The sequence below is a fragment of the Paramisgurnus dabryanus genome, chromosome 5 (assembly GCF_030506205.2).
Source record: "Paramisgurnus dabryanus chromosome 5, PD_genome_1.1, whole genome shotgun sequence".
Classification (NCBI taxonomy): Eukaryota; Metazoa; Chordata; class Actinopteri; order Cypriniformes; family Cobitidae; genus Paramisgurnus; species Paramisgurnus dabryanus.
Genome location: NC_133341.1, coordinates 3,954,715 through 3,972,433, shown reverse-complemented (window position 1 = coordinate 3,972,433; position 17,719 = coordinate 3,954,715). Strand labels below are relative to the sequence as shown.

The 17,719-nt window shown below is 43.2% G+C and overlaps 1 protein-coding gene and 1 long non-coding RNA gene across 3 annotated transcripts in view; one reads left to right on the top strand and one right to left on the bottom strand.

Annotated features, from left to right (window-relative positions):
- The window catches only part of adgrv1 (adhesion G protein-coupled receptor V1), a 691,082-nt gene that overhangs the window by 21,223 nt on the left and 652,140 nt on the right, over positions 1-17,719 (bottom strand). The window lies entirely within an intron of this gene.
- LOC141282221 (uncharacterized) lies at positions 3,197-15,810 on the top strand. Its single transcript, XR_012336736.1, has 3 exons — positions 3,197-3,389; positions 5,819-5,897; positions 15,539-15,810. It is a non-coding gene; the product is annotated as an uncharacterized lncRNA (long non-coding RNA).

The following is a 17,719-nucleotide window of genomic DNA, read 5'->3' as shown; positions in this document are numbered from 1 at the left end:
GAGCACACCGGGGTGTGAGGACCCTATTGTTCTTCAAGGAGTTATTATTATTAGGGCCAGAGCACCGAGGAGCAGGCCAGAATGGCCTGCACCGAAAGGTGCGAAGCCCTATTGTTTTTGCTCGGATTATTGTTTTTATTTTATTTTTAGGGCGCGAGCAGCGAGGAGCAGGCCAGAATGGCCTGCACCGAAAGGTGCGAAGCCCTATTGGTTTTGCTCGGATTTATTATTATTAGAGCCCGAGCACCGAGGAGCAGGCCAGAATGGCCTGCACCGAATGGTGCGAAGCCCTATTGTTTTTGCTCGGATTATTATTAGGGCCCGAGCACCGAGGAGCAGGCCAGAATGGCCTGCACCGAATGGTGCGAAGCCCTATTGTTTTTGCTCGGATTATTATTATTATTAGGGCCCGAGCACCGAGGAGCAGGCCAGAATGGCCTGCACCGAAAGGTGCGAAGCCCTATTGTTTTTGCTCGGATTATTATTAGTGCCCGAGCACCGAGGAGCAGGCCAGAATGGCCTGCACCGTAGGTGCGAAGCCCTGTTGTTTTCCTTAGGATTATTAGGGCCCGAGCAATGAGGAGCAGGCCAGAATGGCCTGCACCGTAGGTGCGAAGCCCTATTGTTTTCCTTAGGATTATTAGGGCCCGAGCACCGAGGAGCAGGCCAGAATGGCCTGCACCGAAAGGTGCGAAGCCCTATTGTTTTTGCTCGGATTTATTTATTAGGGCATGAGCACCGAGGAGCAGGCCAGAATGGCCTGCATCGAATGGTGCGAAGCCCTATTGTTTTTGCTCGGATTATTATTTTTATTATTAGGGCCCGAGCACCGAGGAGCAGGCCAGAATGGCCTGCACCGAAAGGTGCGAAGCCCTATTGTTTTTGCTCTGATTATTATTAGGGCCCGAGCACCGAGGAGCAGGCCAGAATGGCCTGCACCGAATGGTGCGAAGCCCTATTGTTTTTGCTCGAATTTATTATTAGGGCTCGAGCACCGAGGAGCAGGCCAGAATGGCCTGCACCATAGGTGCGAAGCCCTATTGTTTTTGCTCGGATTTATTAGGGCTCGAGCACCGAGGAGCAGGCCAGAATGGCCTGCACCGTAGTTGCGAAGCCCTATTGTTTTTGCTCTGATTATTATTAGGGCCCGAGCACCGAGGAGCAGGCCAGAATGGCCTGCACCGTAGGTGCGAAGCCCTATTGTTTTTGCTCGGATTATTAGGGCCCGAGCACCGAGGAGCAGGCCAGAATGGCCTGCACCGAAAGGTGCGAAGCCCTATTGTTTTTGCTCGGATTTATTATTATTATTATTTTTTTTTTTTACGTTTCAGGGCAATTTGGGGGCCTTAACATACTCAAAAACTCTTGAAAATTGGCAGAGATGTCAGAGTCGTCGGCCATTAGGACCCGGCAAAGGCTGTAATTCGGGCGTGGTAAGGGAGCTCTGTAGCGCCCCCTGTAATGCAAAAACAAAAATTGGGTCACAGATCGGGCAAAAATATATGCACATGTACGAGAGTTGGTACGCATATAGATCTCATCGACCCAAACAACTTTCGCCCTCTAACATTTAAGCTCCGCCCAACAGGAAGTCGGCTATTTTGGATTGTTTAAAAAATGCATGCATTGAACTTTTATATACTCCTCCTAGAGGATGCATGCGATTGACACCAAACGTGGTGAACATGATGTCGAGACATTGGACTTGCTAAATTGCGAAGGGATTTTTGATATCTCGAACGGTGTTTCCATGGCGAGGCGACAAATTTATGGCGAATTCAGAGAAACAGGAAGTGTCTAATATCTAAGGCAAAAAATGTCTTATTGTGATGACACGCGGGGTGTTTGTTCATCTGAAGATTCCGATCGCATCAATGTGCCTATTGTGACTCCCGGGTATAGCGCCACCACCAGGCGCCAGGAAGTGTGTCAGTCATAAAGCTGGATTTTTTTGACAGTTCCATGCGATGTTCTTTTAAATACTCCTCCTAGGATTTTCATGCGATTGACACGAGAATTGGTCAACATGATGCCAAGACATTGTAGATGATAAATTGCGAAGGGATTTTTGATATCTCAAACGCTGTTCCCATGGCAACCTGTCAAACTTTACTTTCATTTTGAAGGCATATTTAAACCTTACATCTGCGTGTGGTAAACTTTTAAATACTCCTCCTGAGGAAATGATGTGATTGACTCCAGAAGTGGTCAACATAATGCTGAGACATTGTAGATGATGAATTGTGAAGGGATTTTTGATATCTCAAACGCTGTTCCCATGGCAATGCGTCAAACTTTACTTTCATTTTAAAGGCATATTTAAGCCTTTCAGTTGATGCCGATGTTCTTTTAAATACTCCTTCTAGAATAATCATGCAATTGACACCAAAAGTGGTCAACATAATGCCGAGACATTGTAGATGATAAATTGCGAAGGGATTTTTGATATCTCGAACGGTTCTGCCAAGGCGAGCTGACAAATTTATGGCGAAATCAGAGAAACAGGAAGTGTCTAATATCTAAGGCAAAAAATATCTTATTGTGATGCCATGCGGGGTGTTTGTTCATCTGAAGATTCCGATCGCATCGATGTGCCTATTGTGACTCCCGGGTATAGCGCCACCACCAGGCGCCAGGAAGTGTGTCAGTCACAGAGCTGGATTTTTTTGACAGTTCCATGCGATGTTCTTTTAAATACTCCTTCTAGGATTTTCATGCGATTGACACAAGAAGTGGTCAACATAATGCTGAGACATTGTAGATGATAAATTGCGAAGGGATTTTTGATATCTCGAACGCTGTTCCCATGGCAACGCGCCAAACTTTACTTTCATTTTAAAGGCTTATTTAAGCCTTTCAGTTGACGCCGATGTTCTTTTAAATACTCCTTCTAGAATATTAATGAGATTGACACCAAAAGCGGTCAACATGATGCCGAGACATAGTAGATGATAAATTGCGAAGGGATTTTTGATATCTCGAACGCTGTTCCCATGGCAAGGCCCCAAACTTTACATTTATTTCAGGCATATTTAGGACTCTTGGCGTGCTTAGATTAACCTAAAAGTTGGCACAAACATCAGAGTTGTCGGCTGTTAAGTGTGCACAAAAAGGTCAGACATAGGCGTGTCTCTTAAGTGGCTCACTAGTGCCCCCGTTTGTTTAAAATGTGGGGTTTCTTTTACCTACAGTCCCCAAATGGCTCAGTAACAACATTAAATAGCCCACTGATGTTTACCCACTTGATGCCCTTGCCCGCCGTGCATCGTTTTCTCGGACGCATCGTGTAGCGGTAAAAAAAACGTGCGAGGGCCCGCCATTGCTGCTTGCAGCTATATTTATTAGGGCTCGAGCACCGAGGAGCAGGCCAGAATGGCCTGCACCGAAAGGTGCGAAGCCCTATTGTTTTTGCTCGGATTATTATTTTTATTATTAGGGCTCGAGCACCGAGGAGCAGGCCAGAATGGCCTGCACCGAAAGGTGCGAAGCCCTATTGTTTTTGCTCGGATTTATTGTTTTTTTTTTTTATTTTATTTTTTTTTATTTTTTTTTTACGTTTCGGGGCAATTTGGGGGCCTTAACATACTCAAAAACTCTTGAAAATTGGCAGAGATGTCAGAGTCGTCGGCCATTAGGACCCGGCAAAGGCTGGAACTCGGGCGTGGCAAGGGAGCTCTGTAGCGCCCCCTGTAATGCAAAAACAAACATTGTTGCACAGATCGGGCAAACATGTACGCAAATGTACGAGAGTTGGTACGCATATAGTTCTCATCAACCCGAACAACTTTCGCCCTCTAACATTTAAGCTCCGCCCAACAGGAAGTCGGCTATTTTGGATTGTTTAAAAAATGCATGCGGTGAACTTTTGAATACTCCTCCTAGAGGATGCATGCGATTGACACCAAACGTGGTGAACATGATGTCGAGACATTGGACTTGCTAAATTGCGAAGGGATTTTTGATATCTCGAACGGTTCTGCCATGGCGAGCCGACAAATTTATGGCGAAATCAGAGAAACAGGAAGTGTCTAATATCTAAGGCAAAAAATATCTTATTGTGATGACACGCGGGGTGTTTGTTCGTCTGAATATTCCGATCGCATCGATGTGCCTATTGTGACTCCCGGGTATAGCGCCACCACCAGGCGCCAGGAAGTGTGTCAGTCACAAAGCTGGATTTTTTTGACAGTTCCATGCAATGTTCTTTTAAATACTCCTTCTAGGATTTTCATGCGATTGACACAAGAAGTGGTCAACATGATGCCGAGACATTGTAGATGATAAATTGCGAAGGGATTTTTGATATCTCGAACGCTGTTCCCATGGCAACCTGTCAAACTTTACTTTCATTTTAAAGGCATATTTAAGCCTTACAGTTCCATGCGATGTTTTTTTAAATACTCCTTCTAGGATTTTCATGCGATTGACACCAAAAGTGGTCAACATGAAGCCGAGAGATTGTAGATGATAAATTGCGAAGGGATTTATGATATCTCAAACGCTGTTCCCATGGCAACGCGTCAAAATTTACTTTCATTTTAAAGGCATATTTAAGCCTTTCAGTTGACACCGATGTTCTTTTAAATACTCCTTCTAGGATATTCATGCGGTTAACACCAGAAGTGGTCAACATGATGCTCAGACATTGTAGATGATAAATTGCGAAGGGATTTTTGATATCTCAAACGCTGTTCCCATGGCAACGCGTCAAACTTTACTTTCATTTTGAAGGCATATTTAAGCCTTACAGTTGTATGCAGTTAACTTTTAAATACTCCTTCTAAAATAATCATGCAATTGACACCAAAAGTGGTCAACATGATGCCGAGACATTGTAGATGATAAATTGCGAAGGGATTTTTGATATCTCAAACGCTGTTCCCATGGCAATGCGTCAAAGTTTACTTTCATTTTAAAGGCATATTTAAGCCTCTCAGTTGACGCCGATGTTCTTTTAAATACTCCTTCTAGAATATTCATGAGATTGACACCAAAAGCGGTCAACATGATGCCGATAAATTGCGAAGGGATTTTTGATATCTCGAACGCTGTTCCCATGGCAACCTGTCAAACTTTACTTTCATTTTAAAGGCATATTTAAGCCTTACAGTTCCATGCGATGCTCTTTTAAATACTCCTCCTAGGATTTTCATGCGATTGACTCCAGAAGTTGTCAACATGATGCTGAGACATTGTAGATGATAAATTGCGAAGGGATTTTTGATATCTCAAACGTTGTTCCCATGGCAACGAGTCAAACTTTGCTTTCATTTTCCAGCATATTTAAGGCTGACAGTTACATGCTGTGAACTTTTGAATACTCCTCGTATGGGATTCATGCGATTGACACCATAAGTGGTCAACATGATGTTGAGACATTGAAGACGTTAAATTGCAAAGGAATTTTTGACACATCGAACGCTGTTCCCATGGCAACGCGTCAAACTTACTTTTATTTCAGGCATATTTCAGGCTCTTGGCAGCGTAGATTAAGTTTAAATTTGGCACAAACATCTGATTTGTCGGCTGTTAAGTGTTGACAAAAACGTCAGACATAGGCGTGTCTCTTTAGTGGCTCACTAGCGCCCCCGTTTGTCTAAAATGTGGGGTTTCTTTTAGCTACAGTCCCCAAATGGCTCAGTAACAACATTATATAGCCCACTGATGTTTACCCACTTGATGCCCTTGCCCGCCGTGCATCGTTTTCTCGGACGCATCGTGTAGCGGTAAAAAAACGTGCGAGGGCCCGCCATTGCTGCTTGCAGCTATATTTAGGGCCCGAGCACCGAGGAGCAGGCCAGAATGGCCTGCACCGTAGGTGCGAAGCCCTATTGTTTTTGCTCGGATTATTAGGGCTCGAGCACCGAGGAGCAGGCCAGAATGGCCTGCACCGAAAGGTGCGAAGCCCTATTGGTTTTGCTAGAATTATTATTTTTATTTTTTTTATTTTTTTTATTTTTTTCAACACTTTTGGACATTTTGGGTGCCTTAACATTCTCGAAAACTCTTGAAATTTGGCACAGACGTCAGAGTCATCCGTGATCGCAGAAAACCAAAGACTGGAACACGGGCGTGGCAAGGGGGCTCTGTAGCGCCCCCTGTAATGCAAAAACAAACAGGAGTGCGCAGATCGGGCAAACATGTACGCACATGTACGAGAGTTGGTACGCATATAGATCTCATTGACCCGGACAACTTTCGCCCTCTAACATTTTAGCTCCGCCCAACAGGAAGTCTGCCATTTTGGATTGTTTAAAAAATGCATGCGGTGAACTTTTTAATACTCCTCCTAGAGGATTCATGCGATTGACACCAAACGTGGTGAACATGATGTCGAGACATTGTACTTGCTAAATTGCGAAGGGATTTTTGATATCTCGAACGGTTCTGACATGGTGAGGCGACAAAGTTGTGGCGAAATCAGAGAAACAGGAAGTGTCTAATATCTAAGGTAAAAAATGTCTTATTGTAATGCCATGCGGGGCGTTTGTTCGTCTGAAGATTCCGATCGCATCAATGTGCCTATTGTGACTCCCGGGTATAGCGCCACCACCAGGCGCCAGGAAGTGTGTCAGTCATGAACTTTTAAATACTTCTCCTAGGGAATTCATACGATTGACACCAAACGTGGTGAACATGATGCTGAGACATTGGACTTGCTAAATTGCGAAGGGATTTTTGATATCTCAAACGGTGTTGCCATGACGAGGCGACAAATTTATGGCAAATTCAATGAAACAGGAAGTGTCTAATATCTAAAGCAAAAAATGTCTTATTGGGATGAAGCGCAGTGTGTATGTTCGGCCAAGGATTCCGATCGCATCGATGTGCCTATTTTGAGTCTCAGGTATAGCGCCACCAACAGGCACCAGGAAGTGTGGCAGTCACAAAAGGTGGATTTCTTGACAGTTGCATATGGTGAACTTTTAAATACTCCTCCTAGGATTTTCATGCGATTGACACCAAAAGCGGTCAACACGATGCTGAGACATTGTAGATTATAAATTGCGAAGGGATTTTTGATATCTCGAACGCTGTTCCCATGGCAACACGTCAAACTTTACTTTCATTTTCAGGCATATTTAAGCTCTTGGCGTGCGCTTTGGGTGCCTTAACATGCTCGCAAAAAACGGAAATTTGGCACAGATGTCAAAGTCACGTGCCACTAGGCTCATGCAAAGGCTGGAATATGGGCGTGGCAAGGGAGCTCTGTAGCGCCCCCTGTAATGCAAAAAAATAACATTGATGCACAGATCAAGCAAAAATGTACGCACATGTACGGGAGTTGGTATGCATATAGATCTCATCGACCCGAACAACTTTCGCACTCAAACATTTTAGCTCCGCCCAACAGGAAGTCAGCTATTTTGGATTGTTTAAAAAATGCATGCGGTGAACTTTTTAATACTCCTCCTAGTGGATTCATGCGATTGACACCAAACGTGGTGAACATGATGTCGAGACATTGGACTTGCTAAATTGCGAAGGGATTTTTGATATCTCGAACGGTTCTGCCATGGCGAGGCGACAAATTTGTGGCGAAATCAGAGAAACAGGAAGTGTCTAATATCTAAGGCAAAAAAATTCTTATTGTGATGCCAAGCGGGGTGTTTGTTCGCCTGAAGATTCCGATCGCAACGATGTGCCTATTGTGAGTCTCGGGTATAGCGCCACCACCAGGCGCCAGGAAGTCTGTCAGTCACAAAGGTGGATTTTTTTGACAGTTCCATCCGATTTTCTTTTAAATACTCCTTCTAGAATATTCATGAGATTGACACCAGAAGTGGTCATCATGATGCCGAGACATAGTAGATGATAAATTGCGAAGGGATTTTTGATATCTCGAACGCTGTTCCCATGGCAACGCGTCAAACTTTACTTTCATTTTAAAGGCTTATTTAAGCCTTTAAGTTGACGCCGATGTTCTTTTAAATACTCCTTCTAGAATATTCATGAGATTGACACCAGAAGTGGTCAACATAATGTAGAGACATTGTAGATGAGAAATTGTGAAGGGATTTTTTATATCTTGAACGCTGTTCCCATGGCAACGCCCCAAACTTTACTTTTATTTCAGGCATATTTAGGACTCTTGGCGTGCTTAGATTAACCTAAACATTGGCACACACATCAGAGTTGTCGGCTGTTCAGAGTGGACAAATAGGTCAGACAAAGGCGTGTCTCTTTAGTGGCTCACTAGCGCCCCCGTTTGTCTAAAATGTGAGGTTTTTCTTTTACCTACAGTCCCCAAATGGCTCAGTAACAACATTAAATAGCCCACTGATGTTTACCCAATTGATGCCCTTGCCCACCGTGCATCGTTTTCTCGGACGCATCGTGTAGCGGTAAAAAAACGTGCGAGGGCCCGCCATTGCTGCTTGCAGCTATATTTATTTTTATTATTTTTTTTTTTATTTTTTTTTTTATTTTTTTTAACACTTTTGGACTTTTTGGGTGCCTTAACATACTCGAAAACTCTTGAAAATTGGCACAGACGTCAGAGTCGTCCGTCATCGCAGAAATCCAAAGGCTGGAACACGGGCGTGGCACGGGGGCTCTATAGCGCCCCCTGTAATGCAAAAAAAAACATTGATGCACAGATCGGGCAAAAATGTACGCACATGTACGAGAGTTGGTACGCATATAGATCTCATCGACTCGAACAACTTTCGCCCTCTAACATTTAAGCTCCGCCCAACAGGAAGTCGGCTATTTTGGATTGTTTAAAAAATGCATTCGTTGAACTTTTAAATACTCCTCCTAGTGGATTAATGGGATTGACACCAAACGTGGTGATCATGATGTCGAGACATTGTACTTGCTAAATTGCGAAGGGATTTTTGATATCTAGAACGGTTTTGCCATGGCGAGGCGACGAATTTATGGCGAATTTAGAGAAACAGGAAGTGTCTAATTTCTAAGGCAAAAAATATCTTATTGTGATGCCATGCGGGGTGTTTGTTCGTCTGAAGATTCCGATCGCATCGATGTGCCTATTGTGACTCCCGGGTATAGCGCCACCACCAGGCGCCAGGAAGTGTGTCAGTCACAAAGTTGGATTTTTTTTGACAGTTCCATGTTATGTTCTTTTAAATACTCCTTCTAGAAAAATCATGCAATTGACACCAAAAGTGGTCAACATGATGCCGAGACATTGTAGATGATAAATTGCGAAGGGATTTTTGATATCTCGAACGCTGTTCCCATGGCAACGTGTCAAACTTTACTTTCATTTTAAAGGCATTTTTAAGCCTTTCAGTTGACGCCAATGTTCCTTTAAATACTCCTTCTAGAATAATCATGCAATTGACACCAAAAGTGGTCACCATGATGCAGAGACATTGTAGATGATAAATTGCGAAGGGATTTTTGATATCTCGAACGCTGTTCCCATGGCAACCTGTCAAACTTTACTTTCATTTTAAAGGCATATTTAAGCCTTACAGTTCCATGCGATGTTCTTTTAAATACTCCTTCTAGGATTTTCATGCAATTGACTCCAGAAGTTGTCAACATGATGCTGAGACATTGTAGATGTTAAATTGCAAAGGAATTTTTGACACATCGAACGCTGTTCCCATGGCAACGCGTCAAACTTTACTTTAATTTCAGGCATGTTTAAGGCTCTTGGCGTGCTTAGTTGAACTTTAAAGTTGGCACACACATCAGAGTTTTCGGCTGTTAAGTGTGCACAAAAAGGTCAGATAAAGGCGTGTCTATTTAGTCAGTGACTAGCGCACCCGTTTGTCTAAAATATGGGGTTTCTTTTACCTACTGTACCTAAATGGGTCAGTAGCAACATGAAATAGTCCACTGATATTTACCCACTTGATGCACATGCCCACCGTGCATCGTTTTCTCGGAGGCACCGTGTAGCGGTAAAAAAACGTGCGAGGGCCCGCCATCGCTGCTTGCAGCTTTATTTATTATTATTATTTTTTTTATTTTTTTTTTTTTAACACTTTTGGACTTTTTGGGTGCCTTAACATACTCGAAAACTCTTGTAACTTGGCACAGACGTCAGAGTCGTCCGTCATCGCAGAAATCCAAAGGCTGGAACACGGGCGTGGCACGGGGGCTCTATAGCGCCCCCTGTAATGCAAAAAAAAACATTGATGCACAGATCGGGCAAAAATGTACGCACATGTACGAGACTTGGTACGCTTATAGATCTCATCGACCCGAACAACTTTCGCCCTCTAACATTTAAGCTCCGCCCAACAGGAAGTCGGCTATTTTGGATTGTTTAAAAAATGCATGCGTTGAACTTTTATATACTCCTCCCAGGGGATTCATGCGATTGACACCAAACGTGGTGAACATGATGTCGAGACATTGTACTTGCTAAATTGCGAAGGGATTTTTGATATCTCGAACGGTTCTGCCATGGCGAGGCGACAAAGTTGTGGCGAAATCAGAGAAACAGGAAGTGTCTAATATCTAGGGCAAAAAATGTCTTATTGTGATGACACGCGGGGTGTTTGTTCGTCTGAAGATTCTGATCGCATCGATGTGCCTATTGTGACTCCCGGGTATAGCGCCACCACCAGGCGCCAGGAAGTGTGTCAGTCACAAAGCTGGATTTTTTTGACAGTTCCATGCAATGTTCTTTTAAATACTCCTTCTAGGATTTTCATGACATTGACACCAGAAGTGGTCAACATGATGCCGAGACATTGTAGATGATAAATTGCGAAGGGATTTTTGATATCTCAAACGCTGTTCCCATGGCAACGCGTCAAACTTTACTTTCATTTTAAAGGCATATTTAAGCCTTTCTGTTGCATGCAGGAAACTTTTAAATACTCCTTCTAGGATTTTCATGAGATTGACACCAGAAGTGGTCAACATGATGCCGAGACATTGTAGATGATAAATTGCGAAGGGATTTTTGATATCTCAAATGCTGTTCCCATGGCAACGCGTCAAACTTTACTTTCATTTTAAAGGCTTATTTAAGCCTTTAAGTTGACGCCGATGTTCTTTTAAATACTCCTTCTAGAATATTCATGAGATTGACACCAGAAGTGTTCAACATGATGTCGAGACATTGTAGATGATAAATTGCGAAGGGATTTTTGATATCTCGAACGCTGTTCCCATGACAACGCATCAAATTTTACTTTCATTTTAAAGGTTTAATTAAGCCTGACAGTTGCATGCGATGTTCTTTTAAATACTCCTTCTAGGGAAATAATGTGATTGACTCCAGAAGTGGTCAACATAATGCTGAGACATTGTAGATAATAAATTGCGAAGGGATTTTTGATATCTCGAACGCTGTTCCCATGGCAACGCGCCAAACTTTACTTTCATTTTAAAGGCTTATTTAAGCCTTTCAGTTGACGCCGATGTTCTTTTAAATACTCCTTCTAGAATATTAATGAGATTGACACCAAAAGCGGTCAACATGATGCCGAGACATAGTAGATGATAAAATGCGAAGGGATTTTTGATATCTCGAACGCTGTTCCCATGGCAACCCCCCAAACTTTACATTTATTTCAGGCATATTTAGGACTCTTGGCGTGCTTAGATTTACCTAAAAGTCGGCACAAACATCAGAGTTGTCGGCTGTTCAGAGTGGACAAATAGGTCAGACAAAGGCGTGTCTCTTTAGTGGCTCACTAGCGCCCCCGTTTGTCTAAAATGTGGGGTTTTTCTTTTACCTACAGTCCCCAAATGGCTCACTAACAACATTAAATAGCCCACTGATGTTTACCCACTTGATGCCCTTGCCCGCCGTGCATCGTTTTCTCGGACGAATCGTGTAGCGGTAAAAAAACGTGCGAGGGCCCGCCATTGCTGCTTGCAGCTATATTTAGGGCTCGAGCACCGAGGAGCAGGCCAGAATGGCCTGCACCGTAGGTGCGAAGCCCTATTGTTTTTGCTCGGATTTATTATTAGGGCTCGAGCACCGAGGAGCAGGCCAGAATGGCCTGCACCGTAGGTGCGAAGCCCTATTGTTTTTGCTCGGATTATTATTTTTATTATTTTTTTTTTTTTTTTTTTTTTAAACACTTTTGGACTTTTTGAGTGCCTTAACATACTCGAAAACTCTTGAAAATTGGCACAGACGTCAGAGTCGTCCGTCATCGCAGAAATCCAAAGGCTGGAACACGGGCGTGGCACGGGGGCTCTGTAGCGCCCCCTGTAATACAAAAACAAACATTGGGGCACAGATTCGACAAAAATTTACGCACGTGTACGGGAGTTGGTACGCATATAGATCTCATCGACCCAAACAACTTTCGTCCTCTAACATTTAAGCTCCGCCCAACAGGAAGTCGGCTATTTTGGATTGTTTAAAAAATGCATGCGTTGAACTTTTAAACACTCCTCCTAGAGGATGCATGCGATTGACATCAAACGTGGTGAACATGATGTCGAGACATTGGACTTGCTAAATTGCGAAGGGATTTTTGATATCTCGAACGGTTCTGCCATGGCGAGCCGACAAATTTATGGCGAAATCAGAGAAACAGGAAGTGTCTAATATCTAAGGCAAAAAATGTCTTATTATGATGACACGCGGGGTGTTTGTTCGTCTGAAGATTCCGATCGCATCGATGTGCCTATTGTGACTCCCGGGTATAGCGCCACCACCAGGCGCCCGGAAGTGTGTCAGTCACAAAGGTGGATTTTTTTGACAGTTCCATCCGATGTTCTTTTAAATACTCCTTCTAGAATATTCATGCGATTGACACCAAAAGCGGTCAACATGATGCCGAGACATTGTAGATGATAAATTGCGAAGGGATTTTTGATATCTCGAACGCTGTTCCCATGGCAACCTGTCAAACTTTACTTTCATTTTTAAGGCATATTTAAACCTTACAGCTGCATGCGGTAAACTTTTAAATACTCCTCCTGGGGAAATAATGTGATTGACTCCAGAAGTGGTCCACATAATGCTGAGACATTGTAGATGATAAATTGCGAAGGGATTTTTGATATCTCAAACGCTGTTCCCATGGCAACGCGTCAGATTTTACTTTCATTTTAAAGGCTTATTTAAGCCTTTAAGTTGACGCCGATGTTCTTTTAAATACTCCTTCTAGAATATTCATGAGATTGACACCAGAAGTGGTCACCATGATGCTGAGGCATAGTAGATGATAAATTGCAAAGGGATTTTTGATATCTCGAACGCTGTTCCCATGGCAATGCCCCAAACTTTACATTTATTTCAGGCATATTTAGGGCTCTTGGCCTGTTTAGATTAACCTAAAAGTCGGCACACACATCAGAGTTGTCGGCTGTTTAGTGTGCACAAACAGGTCACACATAGGCGTGTCTCTTAAGTGGCTCACTAGCGCCCCCGTTTGTCTAAAATGTGGGGTTTCTTCTACCTACAGTCCCCAAATGGCTCAGTATCAACATTAAATAGCCCACTGATATTTACCCACTTGATGCCCTTGCCCACCGTGCATCGATTTCTCGGACGCACCGTGTAGCGGTAAAAAAAACGTGCGAGGGCCCGCCATTGCTGCTTGCAGCTATATTTTTTATTTTTTTTTTTTTTTTTTTTTTTTTTTTTTTTTTTTAACACTTTTGGACTTTTTGGGGGCCTTAACATACTCGAAAACTCTTGAAAATTGGCACAGACGTCAGAGTCGTCCGTCATCGCAGAAATCCAAAGGCTGGAACACGGGCGTGGCACAGGGGCTCTGTAGCGCCCCCTGTAATGCAAAAAAAAACATTGATGCACAGATCGGGCAAAAATGTACGCACATGTACGAGACTTGGTACACTTATAGATCTCATCGACCCGAACAACTTTCGCCCTCTAACATTTAAGCTCCGCCCAACAGGAAGTCGGCTATTTTGGATTGTTTAAAAAATGCATGCGTTGAACTTTTATATACTCCTCCCAGGGGATTCATGCGATTGACACCAAACGTGGTGAACATGATGTCGAGACATTGGACTTGCTAAATTGCGAAGGGATTTTTGATATCTCGAACCGTTCTGCCATGGCGAGGCGACAAAGTTGTGGCGAAATCAGAGAAACAGGAAGTGTCTAATATCTAAGGCAAAAAATGTCTTATTGTGATGGCACACGGGGTGTTTGTTCGTCTGAAGATTCTGATCGCATCGATGTGCCTATTGTGACTCCCGGGTATAGCGCCACCACCAGGCGCCAGGAAGTGTGTCAGTCACAAAGCTGGATTTTTTTGACAGTTCCATGCAATGTTCTTTTAAATACTCCTTCTAGGATTTTCATGAGATTGACACCAGAAGTGGTCAACATGATGCCGAGACATTGTAGATGATAAATTGCGAAGGGATTTTTGATATCTCAAACGCTGTTCCCATGGCAACGCGTCAAACTTTACTTTCATTTTAAAGGCATATTTAAGCCTTTCTGTTGCATGAAGGAAACTTTTAAATACTCCTTCTAGGATTTTCATGAGATTGACACCAGAAGTGGTCAACATGATGCCAAGACATTGTAGATGATAAATTGCGAAGGGATTTTTGATATCTCGAACGCTGTTCCCATGGCAACGCGTCAAACTTTACTTTCATTTTAAAGGCATATTTAAGCCTTTCAGTTGACGCCGATGTTCTTTTAAATACTCCTTCTAGGATATTCATGCGATTGACACCAAAAGTGGTCAACATGATGCTGAGGCATAGTAGATGATAATCTGTGAAGGGATTTTTGATATCTCGAACGCTGTTCCCATGGCAACCTGTCAAACTTTACTTTCATTTTTAAGGCATATTTAAACCTTACAGCTGCATGCGGTAAACTTTTAAATACTCCTCCTGGGGAAATAATGTGATTGACTCCAGAAGTGGTCAACATAATGCTGAGACATTGTAGATGATAAATTGCGAAGGGATTTTTGATATCTCAAACGCTGTTCCCATGGCATCGCGTCAGATTTTACTTTCATTTTAAAGGCTTATTTAAGCCTTTAAGTTGACGCCGATGTTCTTTTAAATACTCCTTCTAGAATAATCATGCAATTGACACCAAAAGTGGTCACCATGATGCCGAGACATAGTAGATGATAAATTGCAAAGGGATTTTTGATATCTCGAACGCTGTTCCCATGGCAACGCCGCAAACTTTACTTTTATTTCAGGCATATTTAAGGCTCTTGACGTGCTTATATTAACCTTAAAGTTGGCACACACATCAGAGTTGTCGGCTGTTAAGTGTGCACAAAAAGGTCAGACATAGGCGTGTCTCTTAAGTGGCTCACTAGTGCCCCCGTTTGTCTAAAATGTGGGGTTTCTTTTACCTACAGTCCCCAAATGGGTCAGTAACAACATTAAATAGCCCACTGATATTTACCCACTTGATGCCCTTGCCCACCGTGCATCGTTTTCTCGGACGCACCGTGTAGCGGTAAAAAAACGTGCGAGGGCCCGCCATTGCTGCTTGCAGCTATATTTATTAGGGCTCGAGCACCGAGGAGCAGGCCAGAATGGCCTGCACCGAAAGGTGCGAAGCCCTATTGGTTTTGCTAGAATTATTAGGGCTCGAGCACCGAGGAGCAGGCCAGAATGGCCTGCACCGTAGGTGCGAAGCCCTATTGTTTTTGCTCGGATTATTAGGGCTCGAGCACCGAGGAGCAGGCCAGAATGGCCTGCACCGTAGGTGCGAAGCCCTATTGTTTTTGCTCAGATTATTATTTTTATTATTATTATTTTTTTTTTTTTTTTTTTAACACTTTTGGACTTTTTGGGGGCCTTAACATACTCGAAAACTCTTGAAAATTGGCACAGACGTCAGAGTCGTCCGTCATCGCAGAAATCCAAAGGCTGGAACACGGGCGTGGCACGGGGGCTCTGTAGCGCCCCCTGTAATGCAAAAAAAAACATTGATGCACAGATCGGGCAAAAATGTACGCACATGTACGAGAATTGGTACGCTTATAGATCTCATCGACCCGAACAACTTTCGCCCTCTAACATTTAAGCTCCGCCCAACAGGAAGTCGGCTATTTTGGATTGTTTAAAAAATGCATGTGGTGAACTTTTATATACTCCTCCCAGGGGATTCATGGGATTGACACCAAACGTGGTGAACATGATGTCGAGACATTGGACTTGCTAAATTGCGAAGGGATTTTTGATATCTCGAACGGTTCTGCCATGGCGAGGCGACAAATTTATGGCGACATCAGAGAAACAGGAAGTGTCTAATATCAAAGGCAAAAAAATTCTTATTGTGATGACACGCGGTGTGTTTGTTCGCCTGAAGATTCCGATCGCATCGATGTGCCTATTGTGACTACCGGGTATAGCGCCACCACCAGGCGCCAGGAAGTGTGTCAGTCATGAACTTTTAAATACTTCTCCTAGGGAATTCATACGATTGACACCAAACGTGGTGAACATGATGTCGAGACATTGGACTTGCTAAATTGCGAAGGGATTTTTGATATCTCAAACGGTGTTGCCATGGCGAGGCGACAAATTTATGGCGAATTCAATGAAACAGGAAGTGTCTAATATCTAAAGCAAAAAATGTCTTATAGGGATGAAACGCAGTGTGTATGTTCGGCCAAGGATTCCGATCGCATCAATGTGCCTATTTTGAGTCTCGGGTATAGCGCCACCAACAGGCACCAGGAAGTGTGGCAGTCACAAAAGGTGGATTTCTTGACAGTTGAATGTGGTGAACTTTTAAATACTCCTCCTAGAATGTTTATGCGATTGACACCAAAAGTGGTCAACATGATGCCGAGACATTGTAGATGATAAATTGCGAAGGGATTTTTGATATCTCGAACGCTATTCCCATGGCAACGCGTCAAACTTTACTTTCATTTTCAGGCATATTTAAGCTCTTGGCGTGCACTTTGGGTGCCTTAACATGCTCGAAAACAACGGAAATTTGGCACAGATGTCAAAGTCACGTGCCACTAGGCTCATGCAAAGGCTGGAATATGGGCGTGGCAAGGGAGCTCTGTAGCGCCCCCTGTAATGCAAAAAAATAACATTGATGCACAGATCGGGCAAAAATGTACGCACATGTACGGGAGTTGGTACGCATATAGATCTCATCGACCCGAACAACTTTCGCACTTTAAGATTTAAGCTCCGCCCAACAGGAAGTCGGCTATTTTGGATTGTTTAAAAAATGAATGCGTTGAACTTTTAAATACTCCTCCTAGTGGATTCATGGGATTGACACCAAACGTGGTGAACATGATGTTGAGACATTGTTCTTGCTAAATTGCGAAGGGATTTTTGATATCTCGAACGGTTCTGCCATGGCGAGCCGACAAATTTATGGTGACATCAGAGAAACAGGAAGTGTCTAATATCTAAGGCAAAAAATATCTTATTGTGATGCCATGCGGGGTGTTTGTTCGTCTGAAGATTCCGATCGCATCGATGTGCCTATTGTGACTCCCGGGTATAGCACCACCACCAGGCGCCAGGAAGTGTGTCAGTCACAAAGCTGGATTTTTTTGACAGTTCCATGCGATGTTCTTTTAAATACTCCTTCTAGGATTTTCATGCGATTGACACAAGAAGTGGTCAACATGATGCCAAGACATTGTAGGTGATAAATTGCGAAGGGATTTTTGATATCTCGAACGCTGTTTCCATGGCAACCTGTCAAACTTTACTTTCGTTTTAAAGGCATATTTAAGCCTTACAGTTCCATGCGATGCTCTTTTATATACTCCTTCTAGGATTTTCATGCGATTGACTCCAGAAGTTGTCAACATGATGCTGAGACATTGTA